The sequence below is a fragment of the Salmo salar genome, chromosome ssa17 (assembly GCF_905237065.1).
Source record: "Salmo salar chromosome ssa17, Ssal_v3.1, whole genome shotgun sequence".
In the NCBI taxonomy this organism is placed as follows: Eukaryota; Metazoa; Chordata; class Actinopteri; order Salmoniformes; family Salmonidae; genus Salmo; species Salmo salar.
In genome coordinates, this window is record NC_059458.1 from 3,057,694 (window position 1) to 3,080,122 (window position 22,429).

The 22,429-nt window shown below is 44.4% G+C and overlaps 1 protein-coding gene across 1 annotated transcript in view; it reads right to left on the bottom strand.

Moving 5' to 3' along the window:
• LOC123728311 (SH3 and multiple ankyrin repeat domains protein 3-like) overlaps positions 1-22,041 on the bottom strand; it is a 406,162-nt gene extending 384,121 nt beyond the window's left edge. The window contains 2 exon segments of the mRNA XM_045700351.1: positions 21,528-21,613; positions 21,926-22,041. The gene's annotated coding sequence lies outside the window, so the exon portion shown is untranslated.
• Positions 22,042-22,429: the final 388 nt, after the last annotated feature.

Here is a 22,429-nt window from a genome sequence, read left to right on the forward strand (position 1 = left end):
AGCTATTTTAAAATCTGACACAGCGGTTGCATAAAGGAGTAGTCTATCTATAATTCTTAAAATAATTGTTATGTATTTTGTCAACGTTTATGATGAGTATTTTTGTAAATTGATGTGCACATTCACCAGACGTTTGGTGGGAATACATTTTCTGAATATCACGCGCCAATGTAAAATGCTCTTCTTGGATATAAATATGAACTTTATCGAACAAAACATACATGTATTGTGTAACATAATGTCCTAGGAGTGTCATCTGATGAAGATCGTCAAAGGTTAGTGCTTCATTTCGCTGTGTTTTGGGTTTTATTGACACATGTCCTTGCTTGGAAAATGGCTGTGTAATTATTTTTGTCTATGTACTCTCCTAACATAATCTAATGTTTTGCTTTCGCTGTAAAGCCTTTTTGAAATCGGACAATGTGGTTACATCAAGGAGAAGTGTATCTTTAAAATGGTGTAAAATAGTCGTATGTTTGAGAAAGTTGAATTATGACATTTTGTTGTTTTTGAATTTTCCGCCCTGATATTTCACTGGCTGTGTCCCGCATAGAAGTTAAACAGCCCATAGAAGTTAAACATTTTAATTGAACCAGACATTGTAGAATCTTCTGACGACAGCTATAGCGAAGAAACGGAGAAAACTGTTGTTGTGACGGAAGAAGTTGAAATCAGTGGAATGCCCGGTGGAAGCAGAGAGATCATTGCCAAATGCGGAGAGTCGAAAAGAGAACACAGAAGGTTGTTGTTATACCTGTCTCCAGATTACATCTTCAAACTATAGGCAACTTGTTACGACTTCCGCCGAAGTTGGTGCCTCTCCTTGTTCGGGCGGCGTTCGGCGGTCATCGTCACCGGCTTTCTAGCTGCCACCGATCCATGTTTCTTTGTCCATTTGTTATGTCTTGATTGTTCACACCTGGTTCCCATTTCGTTATGATTATTTCCCTATTTAAACCCTCTGGTTATCATGATGTTTTGTGCGTTATTGTTTTACTGTTAGTCATGTTAGTTGTGTTTGTCGTTATTGTTTTATCCCTGCGTGGATTTTGTATGATGAGCTTCTTTTCTAGAGTAAATACGTATGTTTTGCTCAGTTCAGTGTCCTGCGATTGACTCTATTTCTCATCTCCAATACACGGACACTGACAGAATAACACAACATTTATGGAGTCAGCAGGCGCATCAGTTCCTCCGGTACCAGTCGAGGAACAAGTCCAGCAGCACGCGACAATGTTACAACATCTCAGCTCAGCCATGGATCGCGTGCTGCTCACCATGGAGCATTGGGAAAAAGGGGGTTTTCCAACGACTTCATCCACATCACCTCAACCAACACCACCGCTGCCCACCGCTCCGTCAAGTGGACCCAGTGGGATTAGGCTCTCGCTTCCGGGGGCTTATGATGGAACGGCTGCAAGGGTTTCCTGCTCCAGATGGAACTATACCTGGCGACCGTTCACCCAGTGCCCTCGGGATAAGAGAGCGTGTCTGCCCTCATCTCCTGTCTGTCTGAGAAAGCCCTTGAGTGGGCCAACGCGGAGTGGGGGAGTATAGACGCTACGTTGGTTCGCTACGAGGATTTCACCCATCGCTTTCGGGCTGTCTTCGATCATCCACCTGAGGGGAGAGCGGCGGGTGAAAGATTGTTCCATCTCAGACAGGGGATGAGGAGTGCTCAAGAATTCACACTGGACTTTAGGACCCTGGCTGCCAGCGCGGGATGGAATGAGAGGGCCCTGATCAATCATTATCGATGTAGTCTACGAGAGGACGTCCGTCGGGAGCTGGCCTGCAGGGACACAACTCTTACTCTCGACCAGCTGGTGGATTTATCCATCCGGCTGGATAACCTGTTGGCTACCCGCGGACGTCCAGATCGGGGTCCGTTCATTCCATGCCCCTGTTCTGCTCTAAGGGAGACCGGAGGGGGAGCTATTTCCTGCACCACCTGTGGCCGCAGAGGACACACTGCTGGTCGGTGCTGGAGAGGTACCCCAGGAAATGGAGGCAGCAGGCAGGGTGCTGGTGGATCATCCCAGGTGAGTAGGCAACAAACTCACCCAGAGCTTTCTGTTGCGCATATGTATATCTCTATAGAGTTCCCTGAGTTTTCCCCGAATTCTCAGCATAAGGCGCTAGTAGATTCAGGCGCAGCTGGGAACTTTATTGATTGTGTGTTTGCTCGTAGTTTTGTATTCCTATTGTTCCTGTTGATGTGCCCTTCCCTGTACATTCTTTAGATAGTCGTCCTTTAGGATCAGGTCTTATAAGGGTGGTCACGGTTCCACTATGTATGAGAACGCGGGAGGGTCATGAGGAGAGAATTCGTTTTTTTCTGATTGATTCTCCTGCGTTTCCAGGGGTATTGGGATTTCCCTGGTTGGCTTATCATGACCCCACTATTTCGTGGCAACAGAAGGCTCTTAAAACCTCTTGGGGCTAGGTGGGACGCTAGCGTGCCACCCGTGGTGCACTCCATCAACAGCAGGTGCATTTCAAGAGCGGCAAATTTGAATCCAAATAAATGTCAAAATTCAAATTTTTCAAAAATACAACTATGTTACACCATTTGAAAGATAAACATCTCCTTAATCTAACCACGTTTTACGATTTCAAAAAGGTTTTACGGCGAAAGCATAAATTTAGAGTATGTTAGGACAGTACATTTACAAGAGTTGTGTGTAATGTTTTGTCAAGTCAAAGACAGGGTCACCAAAACCATAAAACCAGCTAAAATGATGCACTAACCTTTTACAATCTCCATCAGATGACACTCCTAGGACATTATGTTAGACAATGCATGCATTTTTAGTTCTATCAAGTTCATATTTATATACAAAAACAGCGTTTTACTATGGCATTGATGTTGAGGAAATCGTTTCCTCCAATAACCGGCAGTCAAGTCAGCGTCAGAAATTAAATAATTAAAATTAGAAAACATTGGTAAAATATTATATTGTCATTTAAAGAATTATAGATTTACATCTCTTGAACGCAATCAACTTGCCAGATTTAAAAATAACCTTACTGGGAAATCACACTTTGCAATAATCTGAGCACTGCGCCCAGAAAAATACGCGTTGCGATACAGACTAGACGTCATGTTGGGGAGATCTAAAATCGAAAATACTATGTAAATAATCCATTACCTTTGATTCTCTTCATCAGATGTCACTTCCAGGTATCACAGGTCCATAACGAATGTAGTTTTGTTCAAAAAAGCTCATCATTTATGTCCAAAAATCTCCGTCTCGTTAGCACATGATGTAAGCCAGCCGGACTTCTCGTCATGAACGAGGGAAAAAATATATTTCCGTTCGTTCAAACATGTCAAACGTTGTATAGCATAAATCATTAGGGCCTTTTTAACCAGAACATGAATAATATTCAAGGTGGACGAATGCATACTCTTTTATAACGTATTGGAACGAGGGGTACCCAACATGAAGTAGCGCGCCAGGTGTCTAATGGGACATCACCGTTCCATGGCTCTTGTTCGGTCAGATCTCCCTCCAGAAGACTCAAAACACTTTGTAAAGGCTGGTGACATCTAGTGGAAGCAATAGGAAGTGCCAAAATATTCCTAAACCCCTGTGTTTTTCAATGGGATAGGTTTAAAGTCAATACAACACATCAGGTATCCACTTCCTGTCAGAAAATGTCTCAGGGTTTTGCCTGCCAAATGAGTTCTGTTATACTCACAGACACCATTCAAACAGTTTTGGAAACTTTAGAGTGTTTTCTATCCATATATAATAAGTATATGCATATTCTAGTTACTGGGTAGGATTAGTAACCAGATTAAATCGGGTACATTTTTTTTATCCAGACGTGCAAATGCTGCCCCCTAGACCCAACAGGTTAAGGGATGGTCTCATCAGTGTTCAGAGAGGTGTATAGGTGTTTCCATAGGTGCAACTACGGTGGAGAGTCCAAACCAGGTCTCCACCATGCACATCCCCTCTGAATATGCCGATTTGGCTCTCACCTTCTGTAAAAAGAAGGCGACTCAATTACCACTCCATCGAAGGGGGGACTGTGCGATAAATCTCTTGGCAGACGCTGCACTTCCCAGGAGTCACGTGTATCCTCTGTCACAGGAGGAGACGGCGGCTATGGAAACATATGTCACCGAATCTCTGGGACAGGGATACATTCAACCTTCCATTTCACCTGCCTCCTAAAGTTTTTTTTTTTGTGAAGAAAAAAGATGGAGGTTTGCGCCAGTGCATTGACTATAGAGGTTTAAATCAGATCACTGTGAAGTATAGTTACCCTCTGCCTCTTATAGCCAGTGTGACTGAGTCATTGCATGGGGCGCGTTTCTTCACCAAATTGGATCTCAGGAGTGCTTACAACCTGGTGCGTATCCGGAAAGGGGATGAATGGAAGACGGCATTTAGTACCACATCTGGGCACTATGAGTACCTTGTCATGCCATACGGGTTGATGAATGCTCCATCCGTTTTCCAATAATTTGTTGACGAGATTTTCAGGGACCTGTATGGACAGGGAGTAGTGTTGTATATAGATGACATTGTAATATACTCCGTTACTCGCGCCGAGCATGTGGCTATGGTGCGCAAGGTGCTTGGTCGAATGCTGGAGCATGACCTGTATGTGAAGGCTGAAAAATGTTTGTTCTTCCAACAGTCCGTCTCCTTTCTAGGGTATCGTCTGTCAGAGTCAGGGGTGGAGATGGAGAATGACCGCGTTTTAGCCGTGCGTAATTGGTCGACTCCAACCACGGTAAAGGAGGTGCAGCGGTTCTTAGGGTTTGCCAACTACTACCGGAGATTTATCCGGGGCTTTGGGCAGGTAGCGGCTCCCATTACCTCACTGCTTATTAAGGGGGGACTGGTGCGACTGCAGTGGTCAGCTGGGGCAGACAGGGCTTTTAATCAACTGAAGGCTCTGTTTACTTCGGTTCCAGTGTTGGCTCATCCTGATCCCTCCTTACAGTTCATAGTAGAGGTGGACGCATCCGAGGCTGGGATAGGAGCTGTACTGTCTCAGCGCTCGGGTACACCACCGAAACTCCGTCCCTGTGCGTTCTTCTCGAAGAAGCTCAGCCTGGCAGAGAGAAACTATGATGTAGGGGATCGGGAGTTGTTGGCTGTAGTTGGAGCTCTGAAAGCGTGAAGGCATTGGCTTGAGGGGGCTAAACACCCTTTTCTCATTTGGACAGATCACCGCAATCTGGAGTACATCTGGGCGGCGAGGAGAATGTATCCTTGCCAGGCAAAGTGGGCCATGTTCTTCACCTGTTTTGTGTTTACTCTATCCTACCGACCAGGTTCCCAGAACGCTAAGGCAGACGCACTGTCTCGCATGTATGACACAGAGTAACGATCCATGGATCCCACTCCCATAATCCCGGCTCCTTGCCTGGTGGCACCGGTGGTATGGGAGGTTGACACGGACATCGAACAGGCGTTACGTGCGGAACCCACTCCCAACAACTGCCCAGTTGGACGTAAGTACGTTCCACCTGATGTTCGTGATCGATTGATCTGTTGGGCTCATACGTCACCTTCCTCTGGTCAGCCTGGCATTGATTGGACAGTGCGCTGTCTTAGTGGGAAGTACTGGTGGCCCACTTTAGCTAAGGACGTGAGGGTGTATCTTTCCTCCTGCTCGGTGTGCGCTCAGTGTAAGGCACCTAGACATCTGCCCAGAGGGGAAATTACTACCCCTACCCGTTCCACAACGACCATGGTCACATCTATCGGTGGATTTCGTTACGGATCTTCCTCCGTCTCATTCCTTTGCCCGGTCTCCCTACGGCCCTACAGACTGCGGAGGCCCTGTTTACTCATGTTTTCCGGCACTACGGGGTGCCTGAGGATATAGTGTCTGATCGGGGTCCCCAGTTCACATCAAGGGTCTGGAGGGCATTCATGGAGCGTCTGGGGATCTCGGTCAGCCTGACTTCGGGGTTTCACCCTGAAAGTAATGGGCAGGTGGAGAGAGTTAACCAGGATGTGGGTAGGTTTCTTATTGCCAGGACTGGCCGGGGGAGTGGTCGGTGTTTACCCCCTGGGCAGAGATGACCCAAAATTCCATCATAGTGAGGCCCCGGTATATGTGCCGGGAGACCGGGTCTGGCTCTCGACCCGAAACCTGCCCTTTCACCTGCCATGCCGGAAGCTGGGTCCGCGGTTTGTGGGGTCATTTAAAGTCCTGAGGAGACTGAACAAGGTATGTTATTGGTTACAGCTTCCCACTAATTATTGTATTAACCCCTCGTTCCATGTGTCTTTCTTCAGGCCGGTGGTGGCTGGTCCTCTCCAGCAATCTGAGGTACGGGAGGTTCCCCTGCCCCCTCTGGACATCGAGGGGGCCCCGGCGTATACTGTGAGAGCGATCATGGACTCCAGGCGTCGGGCTAGGGGTCTTCAGTACCTCATGGATTGGGAGGGTTACGGTCCGGAGGAGAGAAGCTGGGTGTCGGCAGATGACATACTGGACCCTTCCTTGCTGCAGGATTTCCACCGTCGCCGCCCAGATTGCCCTGCGCCTCATCCTCCGGGTCGTCCCCGAAGCCGGTGTCGTCGCACTGCTGGAGCCGCGCGTCGGGGGGGGGCGAAGTTGGTGCCTCTCCTTGTTCGGGCGGCATTCGGCGGTCATCGTCATCGGCTTTCTAGCTGCCACCGATCCATGTTTCTTTGTCCATTTGTTATGTCTTGATTGTTCACACCTGGTTCCCATCTCGTTATGATTATTTCCCTATTTAAACCCTCTGGTTATCATGATGTTTTGTGCGTTATTGTTTTACTGATGTTCGTGTTAGTTGTGTTTGTCGTTATTGTTTTAACCCTGCGTGGATTTTGTATGATGAGCTTTTTTTCTAGAGTAAATACGTATGTTTTACTCAGTTCGGTGTCCTGCGATTGACTCTATTTCTCATCTCCAATACACGGACACTGACACAACCAGCATTCATCCATGTATATGGGTAAGAGTCTAGCTACATTTTCAGTTATTATACATTTCTAATTTTGTCAGAAAGTCATTTTCATTGCAAGTTAAAGCATACTGTTAGCTGGCTGGCTCGCTAGCTAACATTACATATATGATCTAGTAATATTTTTAGTATCTCAGAATGCCATTTGCATTTATGGCCGACTAGCTAGCTAACATTGAACATAGTTGGTTAGCTTTAGCTACCTGCAGATTCATGCATGGTGCATGGTAGTATGAGTTGGGATTAATTTATGGTTCATTGTTTAGCTACGTAGCTGGCTAGCTATCATGTTTAAACAAAAGACTCCACTATGTTTACACCTTCTGTATCCTGTGCACATGACAAATAAAACTTAGATTTTATTCGATGCAGTTTGTGTTTACCAGAGACGGTAATGTGAAGAACAACATGACCTGCACCGAAATCAGATTAAGATATAAGCCAAGGACAAGATAGTGTATTTATGCTAATAAATATGACGGCGTCATAGGATACAGTACACTGGGTGGGTTTCACGGAAGAATACTGTACCAAGTTATCTAGCTGAATAAACTAAGTTGGAGCCTATTCCTGGAAACATTGAACCACTGTAGTTTACATCAATTACAATTTCCAAAGTGGAAGTTAGAAAAGTTATATTTGAGTGTTTCAGTGAATGGTTAGTGAGGGAGGCCCTGCTCTCTCGCTTCCCCAGTTGTTTAGTTAATTTTCCTTACAATCTCATTTGCATTAGCGTAGCCTCTCCTGTAGCCTGTCAACTATGTGTCTGTCTATCCCTGTTCTCTCCTCATCGGCACAGGCCACACAAACGCTTCACACCGCATGGCCGCTGCCACTCTAACGTGGTGGTCCTAGCGAGCACGACCCACGTGGAGTTCCAGGTCTCCGGCAGCCTCTGGAACTGCCAGTCTGCAGCCAACAAGGCAGAGTTCATCTCAGCCTATGCTACCCTCCAGTCCCTCGACTTCTTGGCGCTGACGGAAACATGGATTACCACAGGAAACACTGCTACTCCTACTGCTCTCTCCTCGTCTGACCACGTGTTCTCGCATACCCCGAGAGCATCTGGTCAGCGGGGTGGTGGCACTGGAATCCTCATCTCTCCCAAGTGGACATTCTCTCTTTCTCCCCTGACCCATCTGTCTATCTCCTCCTTTGAATTCCATGCTGTCACAGTCACCAGCCCATTCAAGCTTAACATCCTTATCATTTATCGCCCTCCAGGTTCCCTTGGAGAGTTAATCAATGAGCTTGACGCCTTGATAAGCTCCTTTCCTGAGGATGGCTCACCCCTCACAGTTCTGGGTGACTTTAACCTCCCTACGTCTACCTTTGACTCATTTCTCTCTGCCTCCTTCTTTCCACTCCTCTCCTCTTTTGACCTCACCCTCTCACCGTCCCCCCCTACTCACAAGGCAGGCAATACGCTTGACCTCATCTTTACTAGATGCTGTTCTTCTACTAATCCCACTGCAACTCCCCTCCAAGTCTCCGACCACTACCTTGTATCCTTTTCCCTCGCGCTCTCCTCCAACACTACTCACTCTGCCCCTACTCAGATGGTATTGCGCCGTCGCAACCTTCGCTCTCTCTCTCCTGCTACTCTCTCCTCTTCCATCCTATCATTCCCTCTGCTCAAACCTTCTCCAACCAATCCTCCTGATTCTGCTTCCTCAACCCTCCTCTCCTCCCTTTCTGCATCCTTTGATTCTCTATGTCCCCTATCCTCCCGGCCGGCTCGGTCCTCCCCTCCTGCTCCGTGGCTTGACGACTCATTGCGAGCTCACAGAACAGGACTCTGGGCAGCCGAGCAGAAATGGAGAAAAACTAGCCTCCTGCGGACCTGGCATCTTTTCACTCCCTCCTCTCTACATTTTCTTCCTCTGTTTCTGCTGCTAAAGCCTCTTTCTACCACTCTAAATTCCAAGCATCTGCCTCTAACCCTAGGAAGCTCTTTGCCACCTTCTCCTCCCTCCTGAATCCTCCCCCCCCCCCTCCTCCCTCTCTGCGGATGACTTCGTAAACCATTTTGAAAAGAAGGTTGACGACATCCGATCCTCGTTTGTTAAGTCAAACGACACCGCTGGTCCTGCTCACATTGCCCTACCCTATGCTTTGACCTCTTTCTCCCCTCTCTCTCCAGATGAAATCTTGCGACTTGTGACGGCCGGCCGCCCAACAACCTGCCCGCTTGACCCTATCCCCTCCTCTCTTCTCCAGACCATTTCCGGAGACCTTCTCCCCTACCTCACCTCGCTCATCAACTCATCCTTGACTGCTGGCTACGTGCCTTCCATCTTCAAGAGAACGAGAGTTGCACCCCTTCTCAAAAAACTTACACTCGATCCCTCCGATGTCAACAACTACAGACCAGTATCCCTTCTTTCTTTTCTCTCCAAAACTCTTGAGCGTGCCGTCCTTGGCCAGCTCTCTTGCTATCTCTCTCAGAATGATGTTATTGATCCAAATCAGTCAGGTTTCAAGACTGGTCATTCAACTGAGACTGCTCTTCTCTGTGTCACGGAGGCTCTCCGCACTGCTAAAGATAACTCTCTCTCCTCTGCTCTCATCCTTCTAGACCTATCTGCTGCCTTTGATACTGTGAACCATCAGATCCTCCTCTCCACCCTCTCCGAGTTGAGCATCTCCGGCGCCGCTCACTCTTGGATTGCGTCCTACCGACAGGTCGCTCCTACCAGGTGGCGTGGCGAGAATCCGTCTCCACACCATGTGCTCTCACCACTTGTGTCCCCCAGGGCTCAGATCTAGGCCCTCTCCTATTCTCGCTATACACCAAGTCACTTGGCTGTGTCATATCCTCACATGGTCTCTCCTATCATTGCTATGCAGACGACACACAATTAATATTCTCCTTTCCCCCTTCTGATAACCAGGTGGCGAATCGCATCGCTGCATGTCTGGCAGACATATCAGTGTGGATGACGGATCACCACCTCAAGCTGAACCTCGGCAAGACGGAGCTGCTCTTCCTCCCGGGGAAGGACTGCCCGTTCCATGATCTCGCCATCACGGTTGACAACTCCATTGTGTCCTCCTCCCAGAGTGCTAAGAGCCTTGGCGTGACCCTGGACAACACCCTGTCGTTCTCCGCTAACATCAGGGCGGTGACCCGATCCTGTAGGTTCATGCTCTACAACATTCGCAGAGTACGACCCTGCCTTACACAGGAAGCGGTGCAGGTCCTAATCCAGGCACTTGTCATCTCCCCGTCTGGATTACTGCAACTCGCTGCTGGCGGGGCTCCCTGCCTGTGCCGTTAAACCCTTACAACTCATCCAGAACGCCGCAGCCCGTCTGGTGTTCAACCTTCCCAAGTTCTCTCACGTCACCCCGCTCCTCCGCACACTCCACTGGCTTCCAGTTGAAGCTCGCATCTGCTACAAGAACATGGTGCTTGCCTACAGAGCTGTGAGGGGAACGGCACCTCTGTACCTTCAGGCTCTGATCAGTCCCTACACCCAAAGAAGGGCACTGCGTTCATCCACCTCTGGCCTGCTCGCCTCCCTACCTCTGCGGAAGCACAGTTCCCACTCAGCCCAGTCAAAACTGTTCACTGCTCTGGCACCCCAATGGTGGAACAAGCTTTTACTATTGTAAAGTGGTTGTTCCACTGGATATCATAAGGTGAATGCACCAATTTGTAAGTCGCTCTGGATAAGAGTGTCTGCTAAATGACGTAAATGTAAATGTAAATGACTCCTTAAAGAGGTGGGGCTAAGGCTTAAGAGGGTGTGAATGATGCTGAATGGGTGTAGAAAAAGAAGTGCTCTCCAGTAGGTGTACCAAAACATTCATGGCCATTTTCTCAAAAGTGGGGTTACAAGTTCATCAACTTTCATTGTTCCTCAACTGCAGTGTATGATATACCATTGTTTAGCTCCCAACTTTTATCCAAAGTAAAAACAAAATGTCTTAAATCAGATTTTGCTACAGTACATAGGACCAAATATAGGTGGTGGGTCACGTGTGGCATTTTTTTCATGGCTTCCTTTCATGGTGATTTTACCCAAACACTGGGAGGAAAAGAGTGAGTGATTGGAACAGAGGAAGAAAGAGAGAGCAAGAGAGAGGGAGAAATAATGAAGAGAAACCAAGATAAAGGATGAAAGTGATGACTAGCATGCAGATGTAAGAGGGAGAAGGAGAGAGAGAGCACCTATGCACATGCGAGGAGAAAGGTAGATAGAGAGCTGAAGAAAATGAATAAAGGAATAAGAGAGCACCTATGACGCACAGGAGAATGACTAAGAGAGAGCAGGGCTGGGAGATAAAGGAAGAAGGGGAGAAAGAAAGATAGCAGAGAGAAAGCAGGTGGATGAAAGTGGTAGATAGATGTGCTGGGAAATGTAGAAGGTCAGCTGTGTGTGTTGGGGACATTAGGTGATGGAGTGGCGAGGATGGAGAGACAGAGAGATTCAACTCTCCACAGCCAATCCAGAAAACATCTATCTATCTATCTATCTATCTATCTATCTATCTATCTATCTATCTATCTATCTATCTATCTATCTATCTATCTATCTATCTATCTATCTATCTATCTATCTATCTATCTATCTATCTATCTATGTATGTATGTATGTATGTATGTATGTATGTATGTATGTATGTATGTATGTATGTATGTATGTATGTATGTATGTATGTATGTATGTATGTATGTATGTATGTATGTATGTATGTATGTATGTATGTATGTATGTATGTATGTCCCTAAAGACTCACTGGCTGTATGTTCTCAATCAATGCATGTTCTCATCTCAATGTACAGTAATTATGTCTGATCAGTTGTTTTTTGTTGTTGTGTGTATATGTTTTTCTTAATTTGTTTTATTATGGTGAACAAATATGGAGGTGACTAACCAAAGTTATTGCACACTAAACTACTACTGACTACTGAATTTGTTTGATAGCTGAATTAATAGATGTAAAATACATTCGGGAGGTGATTCCCCTGTCTCATCTCTTACTAGGTAACAGTGTTTGTCAGCCTGCTTGATTGGTGTGAACAGCTGGCAGAGGGAATAAACTAGACCCTTGTCATCTAAGGTGTGCGTGTGTGTGTGTGTGTGTGTGTGTGTGTGTGTGTGTGTGTGTGTGTGTGTGTGTGTGTGTGTGTGTGTGTGTGTGTGTGTGTGTGTGGTATTTTATTGCGTTTGCAATTGCAACAAATAATCTGCTCAGACCCCAACCAAGGAGCATTAAAAGTCGTGCTATAAATTCTCAGACAACCCAAAGATTCCTTGATGCCCTTCCAGACTCCCTCTGCCTACCCAAGGACGTCAGAGGACAAAAATCAGTTAACCACCTAACCGAGGAACTCAATTTAACCTTGCGCAATACCCTAGATGCAGTTGCACCCCTAAAAATTGAAAACATCTGTCATAAGAAACTAACTCCCTGGTGTACAGAAAATACACGAGCTCTGAAGCAAGCTTCCAGAAAATTGGAACGGAAATGGAACCACACCAAACTGGAAGTCTTCCGACTAGCTTGGAAAGACAGTACCGTGCAGTATCGAAGAGCCCTCACTGCTGCTCGATCATCCTATTTTTCCAACTTAATTGAGGAAAATAAGAACAATCCGAAATTTCTTTTTGATACTGTCGCAAAGCTAACTAAAAAGCAGCCTTCGCAAATGGAGGATGGCTTTCACTTCAGCAGTAATACATTTATGAACTTCTTTGAGGAAAAGATCATGATCATTAGAAAGCAAATTACGGACTCCTCTTTAAATCTGGGTATTCCTCCAAAGCTCCATTGTCCTGAGTCTACACAACTCTGCCAGGACCTAGGATCAAGGGAGATACTAAAGTGTTTTAGTACTATATCTCTTGACACAATGATGAAAATAATCATGGCCTCCAAACCCTCAAGCTGCATACTGGACCCTATTCCAACTAAACTACTGTGAAGGACCTCGGCGTTACTCTGGACCCTGATCTCTCTTTTGAAGAACATATCAAGACTGTTTCAAGGACAGCTTTTTTCCATCTACGTAACATTGCAAAAATCTGAAACTTTCCGTCCAAAAATGATGCAGAAAAATTAATCCATGCTTTTGTTACTTCTAGGCTGGACTACTGCAATGCTCTACTTTCCGGCTACCCGGATAAAGCACTAAATAAACTTCAGTTAGTGCTAAATACGGCTGCTAGAATCCTGACTAGAACCCCAAAATTTGATCATATTACTCCAGTGCTAGCCTCCCTACACTGGCTTCCTGTTAAGGCAAGGGCTGATTTCAAGGTTTTACTGCTAACCTACAAAGCATTACATGGGCTTGCTCCTATCTATCTTTCCGATTTGGTCCTGCCGTACATACCTACACGTACGCTACGGTCACAAGACGCAGGCCTCCTAATTGTCCCTAGAATTTCTATTTCTGGATGGGGAGCGTCGCTACACAGCTATTTTCTGGTCTCTCCAGAGATGTTCGATTGGGTTAAAGTCTGGGATCTGGCAGGGCCACTCAAGGAGATTCAGAGACTTGTCCCGAAGCCACTCCTGTGTTGTCTTGGCTGTGTGCTTAGGGTTGTTGTCCTGTTGTTGAAGGGTGAACTTTTTCCCCAGTCTGAGGTCCTGAGCACTCTGGAACAGATTTTCTCTCTGTACTTTGCTCCATTCATTTTCCCCTTGATCCTGACTAGTCTCCTAGTCCCTGCCACTGAAAAACATTCCCACAGCATGATGACGCCACCACCATGCTTCATGATGCCAGGTTTCTTAGGGGTTCCAAACTTCTTCCGTTTAAGAGAATGATTGAGGTCATAGGTTCCTGTGGATCCTTTAATGTGTAAACTTTTGGTAAACTTACCAAACAGTATCTGTGCCTCGACACAATCCTGTCTCGGGGCTCTACGGACAATTCCTTCAACCTCATGGCTTGGTTTTTGCTCTGACTTGCACTGTGTCATGACTGGCCTGCTCGGGTCAGGTTACCGTAGACCACAATCCTACAGAGAGATCTCTCACACCCAGCAGAGGGGAAGAGATCGAGAGGTATGTAGATGAGGGCAGCAGACACAATCCCTTTGTCCTCTCACTATGGAGAACTGTTCTCAGAACATTAACATGCAATAAATGGACTTTGGGACAATAGGTTTCATCAGCAACAATGGTGGTAATGACGATAGATGGAATATGAAAATGAATGTCATTTTTGTTATGTTAATTAAAGTTAATGGACGACGTTATAACGACAACATTGAAACTTGATGAGTTTTCCAAATATGTGCCTGATGTTTGCATATTGTACTCGTGTGGAAAATGTCCAGATCAAAGAAAATGTTTTTGTAAAGATGAAATGTGAAGTTAGTCGTCTAAATTGGATCTGAGTAACTTGGTACGCCCACAGAATTGCCCTAAAGGCGGAAACGCCCATTTCTGACCCGCAGGTATAAAACATGTGACTTAAGAATTAACATGCCAGACTAAGTGACCCTGAGCTGCAGCCAAGGTCTGAGTGGTCAGCAAACCCAAAACGCAACACGAGGTTGAAGAAGACAAAGGAACCTTTTAACAACCTATGCTACGGACGAGTAGCTGTATCTAAAGGGGGTGAATTCAAGCAGGACCACCCGGTCACCACTCTCCAAGGAATCTACACTGTTTTCCTTCCCACGTTGGAACCATCCACACGGCTGATTAGCTCTCCTCCGAAAACCCCTCTTCAGAGCAAGGGCGAGGAAACAGGCCACTAAGAGAAAGGACACTGACATCGTGAGGAGAAACAGAGAGTTACATCCGGTAACCGAAGACGGATCGTCATCAGAGAAGTCGGAATCCGGTCCACGCAGAGACACCCCATCGGAGACCTTCAACACCTAATTACATCATTATATTCTGACCCATAAGAGCGGCAGTTCGGGGCAAGGTTGGGTTAAAATAAGCATAACTGACAAATGCACCCAAGTGTGTTTTTCTATAATACACCTAAGTGTGTTTTTTCTCTCTCTCTCACTCACTTTTGAAATCCCCATTTTGTGTAACACGTGTCATATTGTGTTGGCCCGCTAGGGAGCTGTTTCATTGTACTAAGTTCTAATCAATAGCCTAGACTGTGTTTGCATATGTGTATCTTATATTATCATTTTAGCTTGTTAGCAAATAAATAATCAGCTCAATTGGTGTGGTACGGACTTATTTGGTGAGACTCGGGTTCGTGCAGATTCCCCGGATTATGCGACATTCAGAATGAGACTGTAGAGGAAATGTATTAATTAGTGACTGTTGTAAAATCAATATTCTGATATTCTTTGAGTTAATTTGGGAAATAGAAACTCAATAAAGCTAAAACTTTCCCATGGTGCCACAGGTTAATGAGTTAATAGTTGCCTGATTCATTTAATCACGTAATTATGAACCGTTAATCATTCGACGAGCAGCAGTCGTCACATTAATCAATACAACGTCACAACAACTGTCAACTGTGGGACCTTATATAGACAGGTGTGTGTTTTTCCAAATCGAGTCCAATCAATTGAATTTACCACCGGTGGACACAGATCAAATTGTAGAAACATCTCAAGGATGATCAATGGAAACAGGATGCACCTGAGCTCAATTTTGAGTCTCATAGCAAAGGGTCTGAGTACTTATGCAAATAAGTAAAAAATAATAATAAATATTATACATTTGCAAATAAATAAGGTATTTCTGTTATCTATTTTAATAAATTAGCAAACATTTCTAAAAACCTGTTTGTGCTTTGTTATTATGGGGCATTCTGTGTAGATTGATGAGGAAAAAATATAATTTAATACATTTTAGAATAAGGCTGTAACTTAACAAAATTTGGAAAAAGTCAAGGGATCTGGATATTTTCCGAATGCACTGTATACATAAGAATATCATTGTGTGGTAGATTAGACTGACAGTGAGAGAGAGAGAGAGAAAGAGGGGGGAACTACAGAAAGAGAAGGTGAAAGAGAGAGAGAGAGAGAGAGAGAGAAAGAGAGAGAGGGAGGAAAAAACAGATAAAGTGAGAGAGAGAGAGAATGAGTGAGGCAAAGAGAGAGAGCGAGAGAGAAAGATCGAGTGAGAGAGAGAGAAAATGAACGAGAGAGAGAGAGAGAGAGAGAGTATACATACAGAACATAACAGAGATGATTAAAGCTAAAGAATAACATACAGTTGAACTCGTAAGTTTACATACACTTAGGTTGGAGTCATTAAAACTAGTTTTTCAACCACTCCACAAATTTCTTGTTAACAAACCATAGTTTTGGCAAGTCGGTTAGGACATCTACTTTGTGCATGACACAAGTAATTTTTCCAACAATTGTTTGCAGACAGATTACTTTACTTATAATTCACTGTATCACAATTCCAGTGGGTCAGAAGTTTACATACACTGAGTTGACTGTGCCTTTAAACAGCTTGGAAAATTCCAGAAAATGATGTCATGGCTTTAGAAGCGTCTGACAGGTATAATTTGAGTCAAATGGAGGTGTAACTGTGGATGTATTTCAAGGCCTACCTTCAAACTCAGTGCCTCTTTGCTTGACATCATGGGAAAATCAAAAGAAATCACCCAAGACCTCAGAAAAGAATTGTAGACCTCCACAAGTCTGGTTCATCCTTGGGAGCAATTTCCAACTGCCTGAAGGTACCACGTTCATCTGTACAAACAATAGTACACAAGTATAAACACCATGGGACCATGCAGCCGTCATACCACTCTGTCTCCTAGAGATGAACGTACTTTGTTGCGAAAAGTGCAAATCAATCCCAGAACAACAGCAAAGGACTTTGTGAAGATGCTGGAGGAATTTTTACTAGGATTAAATGTCAGGAATTGTGAATAACTGAGCTTCAATGTATTTGGCTAATGTGTATGCAAACTTCCGAATTCAACTGTAGGTTCCTAATCAGACAGGCAATGGTTGTTATTATTATCATGATTACTGAGCTGATTATTCGTTTAACTAATTAATCAAAGGTCTAACCCCCACAGCTACAGAATGAACAGTATGATGCTCTGCCCCCTTTCCACTTGTTGAATATAGCCTCTCTCTTCAGGAAGCCAACAGACTGTGAAACTCTCTGCAAATATACACAATTCAGAAAAACACAAGCAGTATAATAAAACAAGTATTATACAGAATTTTAGCTAAATAAGATAACTGTCTCCCTAATATGAATTGCAAGCAAAACGCAAAACGTATGTTTACATTTGTCTGTGTCTCGCTGTTACCGTGTGTGTGACTATTAACAGAGTTGAAAGTGTTATCTCTCCTCTTAGGGATTGTCATATCAGACAGTTGCTCTTTAGCCTTGTTAGACTGAAGCCTTATTTAGTTAATTGACACGCAAACAAACACTCGCTCAGGAAAACAATAGCTGCCAATTATCCACTGCTCCCTCAATCTCTCGCTCGCTCTCTCTCTCTCTCTGTGTGTGTGGGTGTGGGTGTGTGGGTGTGGGTGTGTGTGTGTGTGTGTGTGTGTGTGTGTGTGTGTGTGTGTGTGTGTGTGTGTGTGTGTGTGTGTGTGTGTGTGTCTGGTGCCGTGCCGGGAGACCGACAGTTCAAGGTTTCCCAACGTTTGTTTATTCATCTAAGATGATTTAGTTATCATTGTGGGCTAATGAGAAGAAATACCTTTCAGTTGTCTGTTAACAGTATCAGTCCCGAGGCCCCAGCTAAAATAAGATTGTCATTTATCTGACTTTCATATACTGTATCTGCATGTCCAGCCCTTATATTTAGCCTCACAATGAAGTTTTTACCATTTTCTTTTCAGGACAACCAGGGCTACAAGTAGAACACAAAACAATTTGACATAAACAGTTGAATTCATGAGCTATTGACAAATTAAAAAATAAATAAATAAAGTCAGCCAAAGCAGAAACCTAATAAAAATTAATTTATATGCATGCTGTAAGTACAGAAATGTGACCGGCCAGCCTCCCGAGTGGCACAGCCGTCTAAGGAACTGCATCAGTGTTGTGCCATCACTACAGCCTGGGGTTCGATCCCCGTCTGTGTCATTGGGGCGGCAGGTAGCCTAGTGGTTAGAGCATTGGACTTGTAACCGAAAGGTTGCAAGATTGAATCCCCGAGCAGACAAGGTAAAAATCTGTTGTTCTGCCCCTGAACAAGGCAGTTAACCCACTGTTCCTAAGTCATTGAAAATAAGAATTTGTTCTTAACTGATTTGCCTAGTTAAATAAAGGTTAAAAAAATCAAAGAAATATTACTGGGCGTGACTGGGAGTCCCATAGGGCGGTGCACAATTGGCACAGCGTCGTTATGGGAGGGTTTGGCTGGAGGGGCTTTACTTGGCTCATTGCGCTCTAGCAACTTCTTGTGGCAGGCTGACAACGGTTGTCAGTTGAATGGTGTTTCCTCCGATACATTGGCACCGCTGGTCTCCCGGTTAAGCGAGCGGCTGTAAAGAAGCGCAGTTTGGCAGGTTATGTTTCGGAGGTCGCATGACTCGACCTTCGCCTCTCCCGAGCCCGTTGGGGAGTTGCAGCGATGAGACAAGATCATAATCACGAAAAAGTGGGGTAAAAATTACACACAATTTAATTACATTTTTATAAAGAAATATGAACGACTGGCTCGATTCGGTCATTTGAAATGTTTATTTTTTTTACATTGGATAAAAGTAGAGTTACAGAGCTAGAAAATTGTATATCATACACTACAGTTGAGGAACAATGGGAAAGTAATTCTGCTTTAAAAGTTGATAAACTTTTGAGAAAATTGCCCTTGAATCTTTTGTTAAACCTAATGGAGAGCTCTTCCTTGTCTACACCCATTCTGCATTGTTCATACCCTCTTAAACCTTAGCCCCACCCATCTCTTTAAGGATTTACATGTGAGGCCGTGTTCTAAACAACCAAAGATTTCAAGACTAAAGGCTAGTTTATACTACAGGTGTGTTTGTAAATTCAATCTGGAGTGTCAGAGTGTGCTCTGGGCGTTCGTAAACTCAGAGCACTGTCAGATTGTCAGTTCATAAATTTAGAGCGTTTCGCTCTCGGAGTGTTCAGAGTGCACACTGGACGCTCTTGCCGAGGAGTAGGGTTGATCCGAGCGTTCTGACCTAACAACAGCAGTCAAGCACCCAAGCTAACTGGATAACGTTGGCTAGCTTGCTAGCAACTTCCAGACACAAATGAGAGAACAGCTCACTCTGACCATTTTTGCTCTGAAATCGGAGTTGGTTAGCCAGAGCAAATTTACCAGATAAATCCATCAACAGTTATCGCAGTGACATCATGAACATTCTATTGAAATGGTTACTTGCATAGTGGAGTCTTTTGTTTAGACATGTAGCTAGCTAGCTAGCTAAAAAATGAACCATAATCCCAACTCATAACATTACTACCCTGCATGAATCTGCAGGTAGCTAACCAACCAGGTGCAATGTTAGCTAGCTAGCTAACATTACGTTATAACTAGCAATGCAAATGGCTCTGAGATACAAATTATAATACTACACAGAGCCAGACAGCTAATGTTCGCTAGCTAACAGTATGCTTTAACTTCATATGAAAATGACTTTCTGACAAAATTAGAAACGTGTAATATCTGAAAATGTAGCTAGCTAGACAATCTTACCCATATACATGGATGGACGCTTCTCCCTCTCTGTCACGGATGCCATGGTTGCCCTTAGTTTGAAGATGTAATCCAGAGACAAGTGTTTTATAACAGCCTTCTGTGTGTTCTCTTTTCGACTCGCTCTGCATATTTGCAATCAAATGGCAGAATTGTCACCATCTCCTTAGCTATCATACTCTAATTCCACTGGGCATTCCACTGATTTCAAAACTCAGTCCTCCAGAACGTGTAGAGCAACACTTTTGCAGTTCTACTACGTGATATCTTTCAAAAAAGCAGCATTAGAAAGGATTACCTACACATACTGACCAACTCATGTTATAGACAGAAACGTGCTACATGGCAGACCAATCTGAACACATGAACACATGTCCAGTCCATCCAATCATGGCTAGCGGGAAGTTTCCTATATTTTTCCCATGGCTAAACCAACTAGGCTCATAATTTAACCATTTTAATTGTATTTAAAGATGACATACAAGTCTGTTATTAAGGCACATGAAAGTTCCCATGTTCCAGAAGGCATTTCTGACAAAAAAATACGCATTTAGATTATTATTTTTTTAAGTTTATGTTCAAACGGCTCTCCTGTGAAGTAGTGATGCGCGACATACGCCTAGTTCCCTGAAACGAGTCACAAATTGTTTGCTCAGTGTGAAATTAATATCCAACTAGTCAGTAACAACTGTGTGGAGTTTGGAGTTGATGACAGCAACTATGTGAGCTTATTGCAGTTTTATAAACACTATGTTCTTGGATTTCCTATGATTTTCTATGTAGAAGAACCTCTTACCTTCTAACGACTCTTGCGTGGCTTCTAAGCAACATAGAGCAAATCATGTTGCATGTGAGTGTTTGTGAGAGTAGATACATTTTAATAGTTTGTAGCTCAAACCATTAGGACTCTTACAGACGTTTTTGTAAAAGGACCGGCCCCAGGCCACTTCGGTATCCGCCCTTGTCTCACAAACACTGCTCTAGTTCAGCACCCATTAATCACATAGACTTGGTAACAACGGATGCAGAAAAAATTGACAAATCCAATGGCACACCCAGAAGTCTGTAGCACAAACACACAATGTGTAGCCCTTTCCCGCAGTCAAATAACCTAGTGGCCTCATGGGTGGAATGTTATTCATATTTTTCGTCATTTCATCATTAACAAACATCGATTTTTTTGTCAAACAGTTTTGTTATATTTCCGTCGTCTGTTACCTAAACGTGATAATATCTGACATGGTACAGGTGTCATCTTCTTTTTAAGCCCATAATCATGTGTGTGAGGTGTATACTTTTGTTTTAAAGTAGATGAATACCAATAAACACTCTGTGTGACCTTGATTTAGCCCACTGCAGTAAAAGGCTAAAAGGGGTTAGAAGTCCAAATCGCGTCGGCGTTGCGGTATGACTCATTGGGTTAATGGTCCTGCACAGCAGAGGCTTTACACAAACACACATTAGGGACTGCCAATCTACAACATGCTAACCTTGTCCTCCAATTAGTGCCTAGAGGTTTGTGCCTTCTGCCATGTGGTCTTCCACAGAAATGCACACGTATATGAGATCTTGTGACCTCCTCATGGTGACAAATGTCAGACTATACCTGAGCTCCCTCTTACTGAAATAAATCTTCAAAATTATATTTCTAAACTTCCAGCCAAGAAACAGCACACTCGGAAATCAGAAATGCTTGTCACAGTGAGAGCGCTACAGAACTCCGCAATGTGCTACAGACAGATTATAAGATCATTAGCAAGAACAAAAGAGCAGTCTACCATGAGGGGTTTAATAAGAAATGCATAAGAAATACTGTTTCTGAAAAATGTATGAAAAAGTCAGTAGGCACAGAGCAGCTGTGTGTCCTTAGGACATTAAATCTATAAAAACTTGATGAGATTTCAATGAGAAATACAAGAAGAAAATCAAGAAGAAAGAAAATCTAGGTTTTGTGTAACTTACCCTCAGAGAAGGACGAAGAGTTTCAGTGGAGACAGGAGAGAGACATAGGCCATAGGTAACCATAGAGATTAGGCAGCATTTCTGGCCTGGACAAAGAGAGAGACAGAGAGTTGGGATAAGAGCTTTGAACACAGCTTACAGCAGCAGACAACACACACACACACACACACTCAGAGACTACATACAGCAGCAGCATGTTGTTTGAGGCGTCTCCATGGAAACCCATGTACATGGAAGGAACTTCCAGAAGGAAGGAAGACAAAAGAGATTTCAGAGGCAAACCCTTAATCTCTTTCACAGGCTGTCCAGTGAGTAAACACACACACACGCACACGCACACACACAGACCAAGATCTGTTCGTGCTTGTATGGTAAAGACAGAGAAAAATGGGGAGTACCTGAAAATATTGTATTTCTCAGATCAACAGTCATTCAATGGTCTGGTCAAGTTGTTTTATACTGCATTCACACAGCAGCCTTCAGAACAATTCCCTCTCCTCCCTCTCTCCTATCGATCCTCTCCCCTCCTCCCCTCCTCCCCTTCCTCCACCCAATCCTAACATTGGAGCGCAAGCACACACACACAAAAAGAGATAGAGGTGGGTGTGGAGATTAATAAAATATTCAAACACTCCAACACTGACAAACGTTAGAGCTAAGTCCCAAACATTGAGTCTACAGTAGCAGTATAACAGCCAAAGAGGAAGCAGCAGGGTTGGGGCAGGAACTGTCTTGTGTGAGCCAGCCCTGCTATACAGGCACCTGATAACCGTCATAAAACGTTGTCTTTCATTCTCTTTCTCTCTCAAACACACACGCACAAACACGTACACACAAACAGGGCAGCAGACAGTGAGTATTTACTGTAGGATTGATGTTGAGCAGCTACTCCAGCGTCTCTT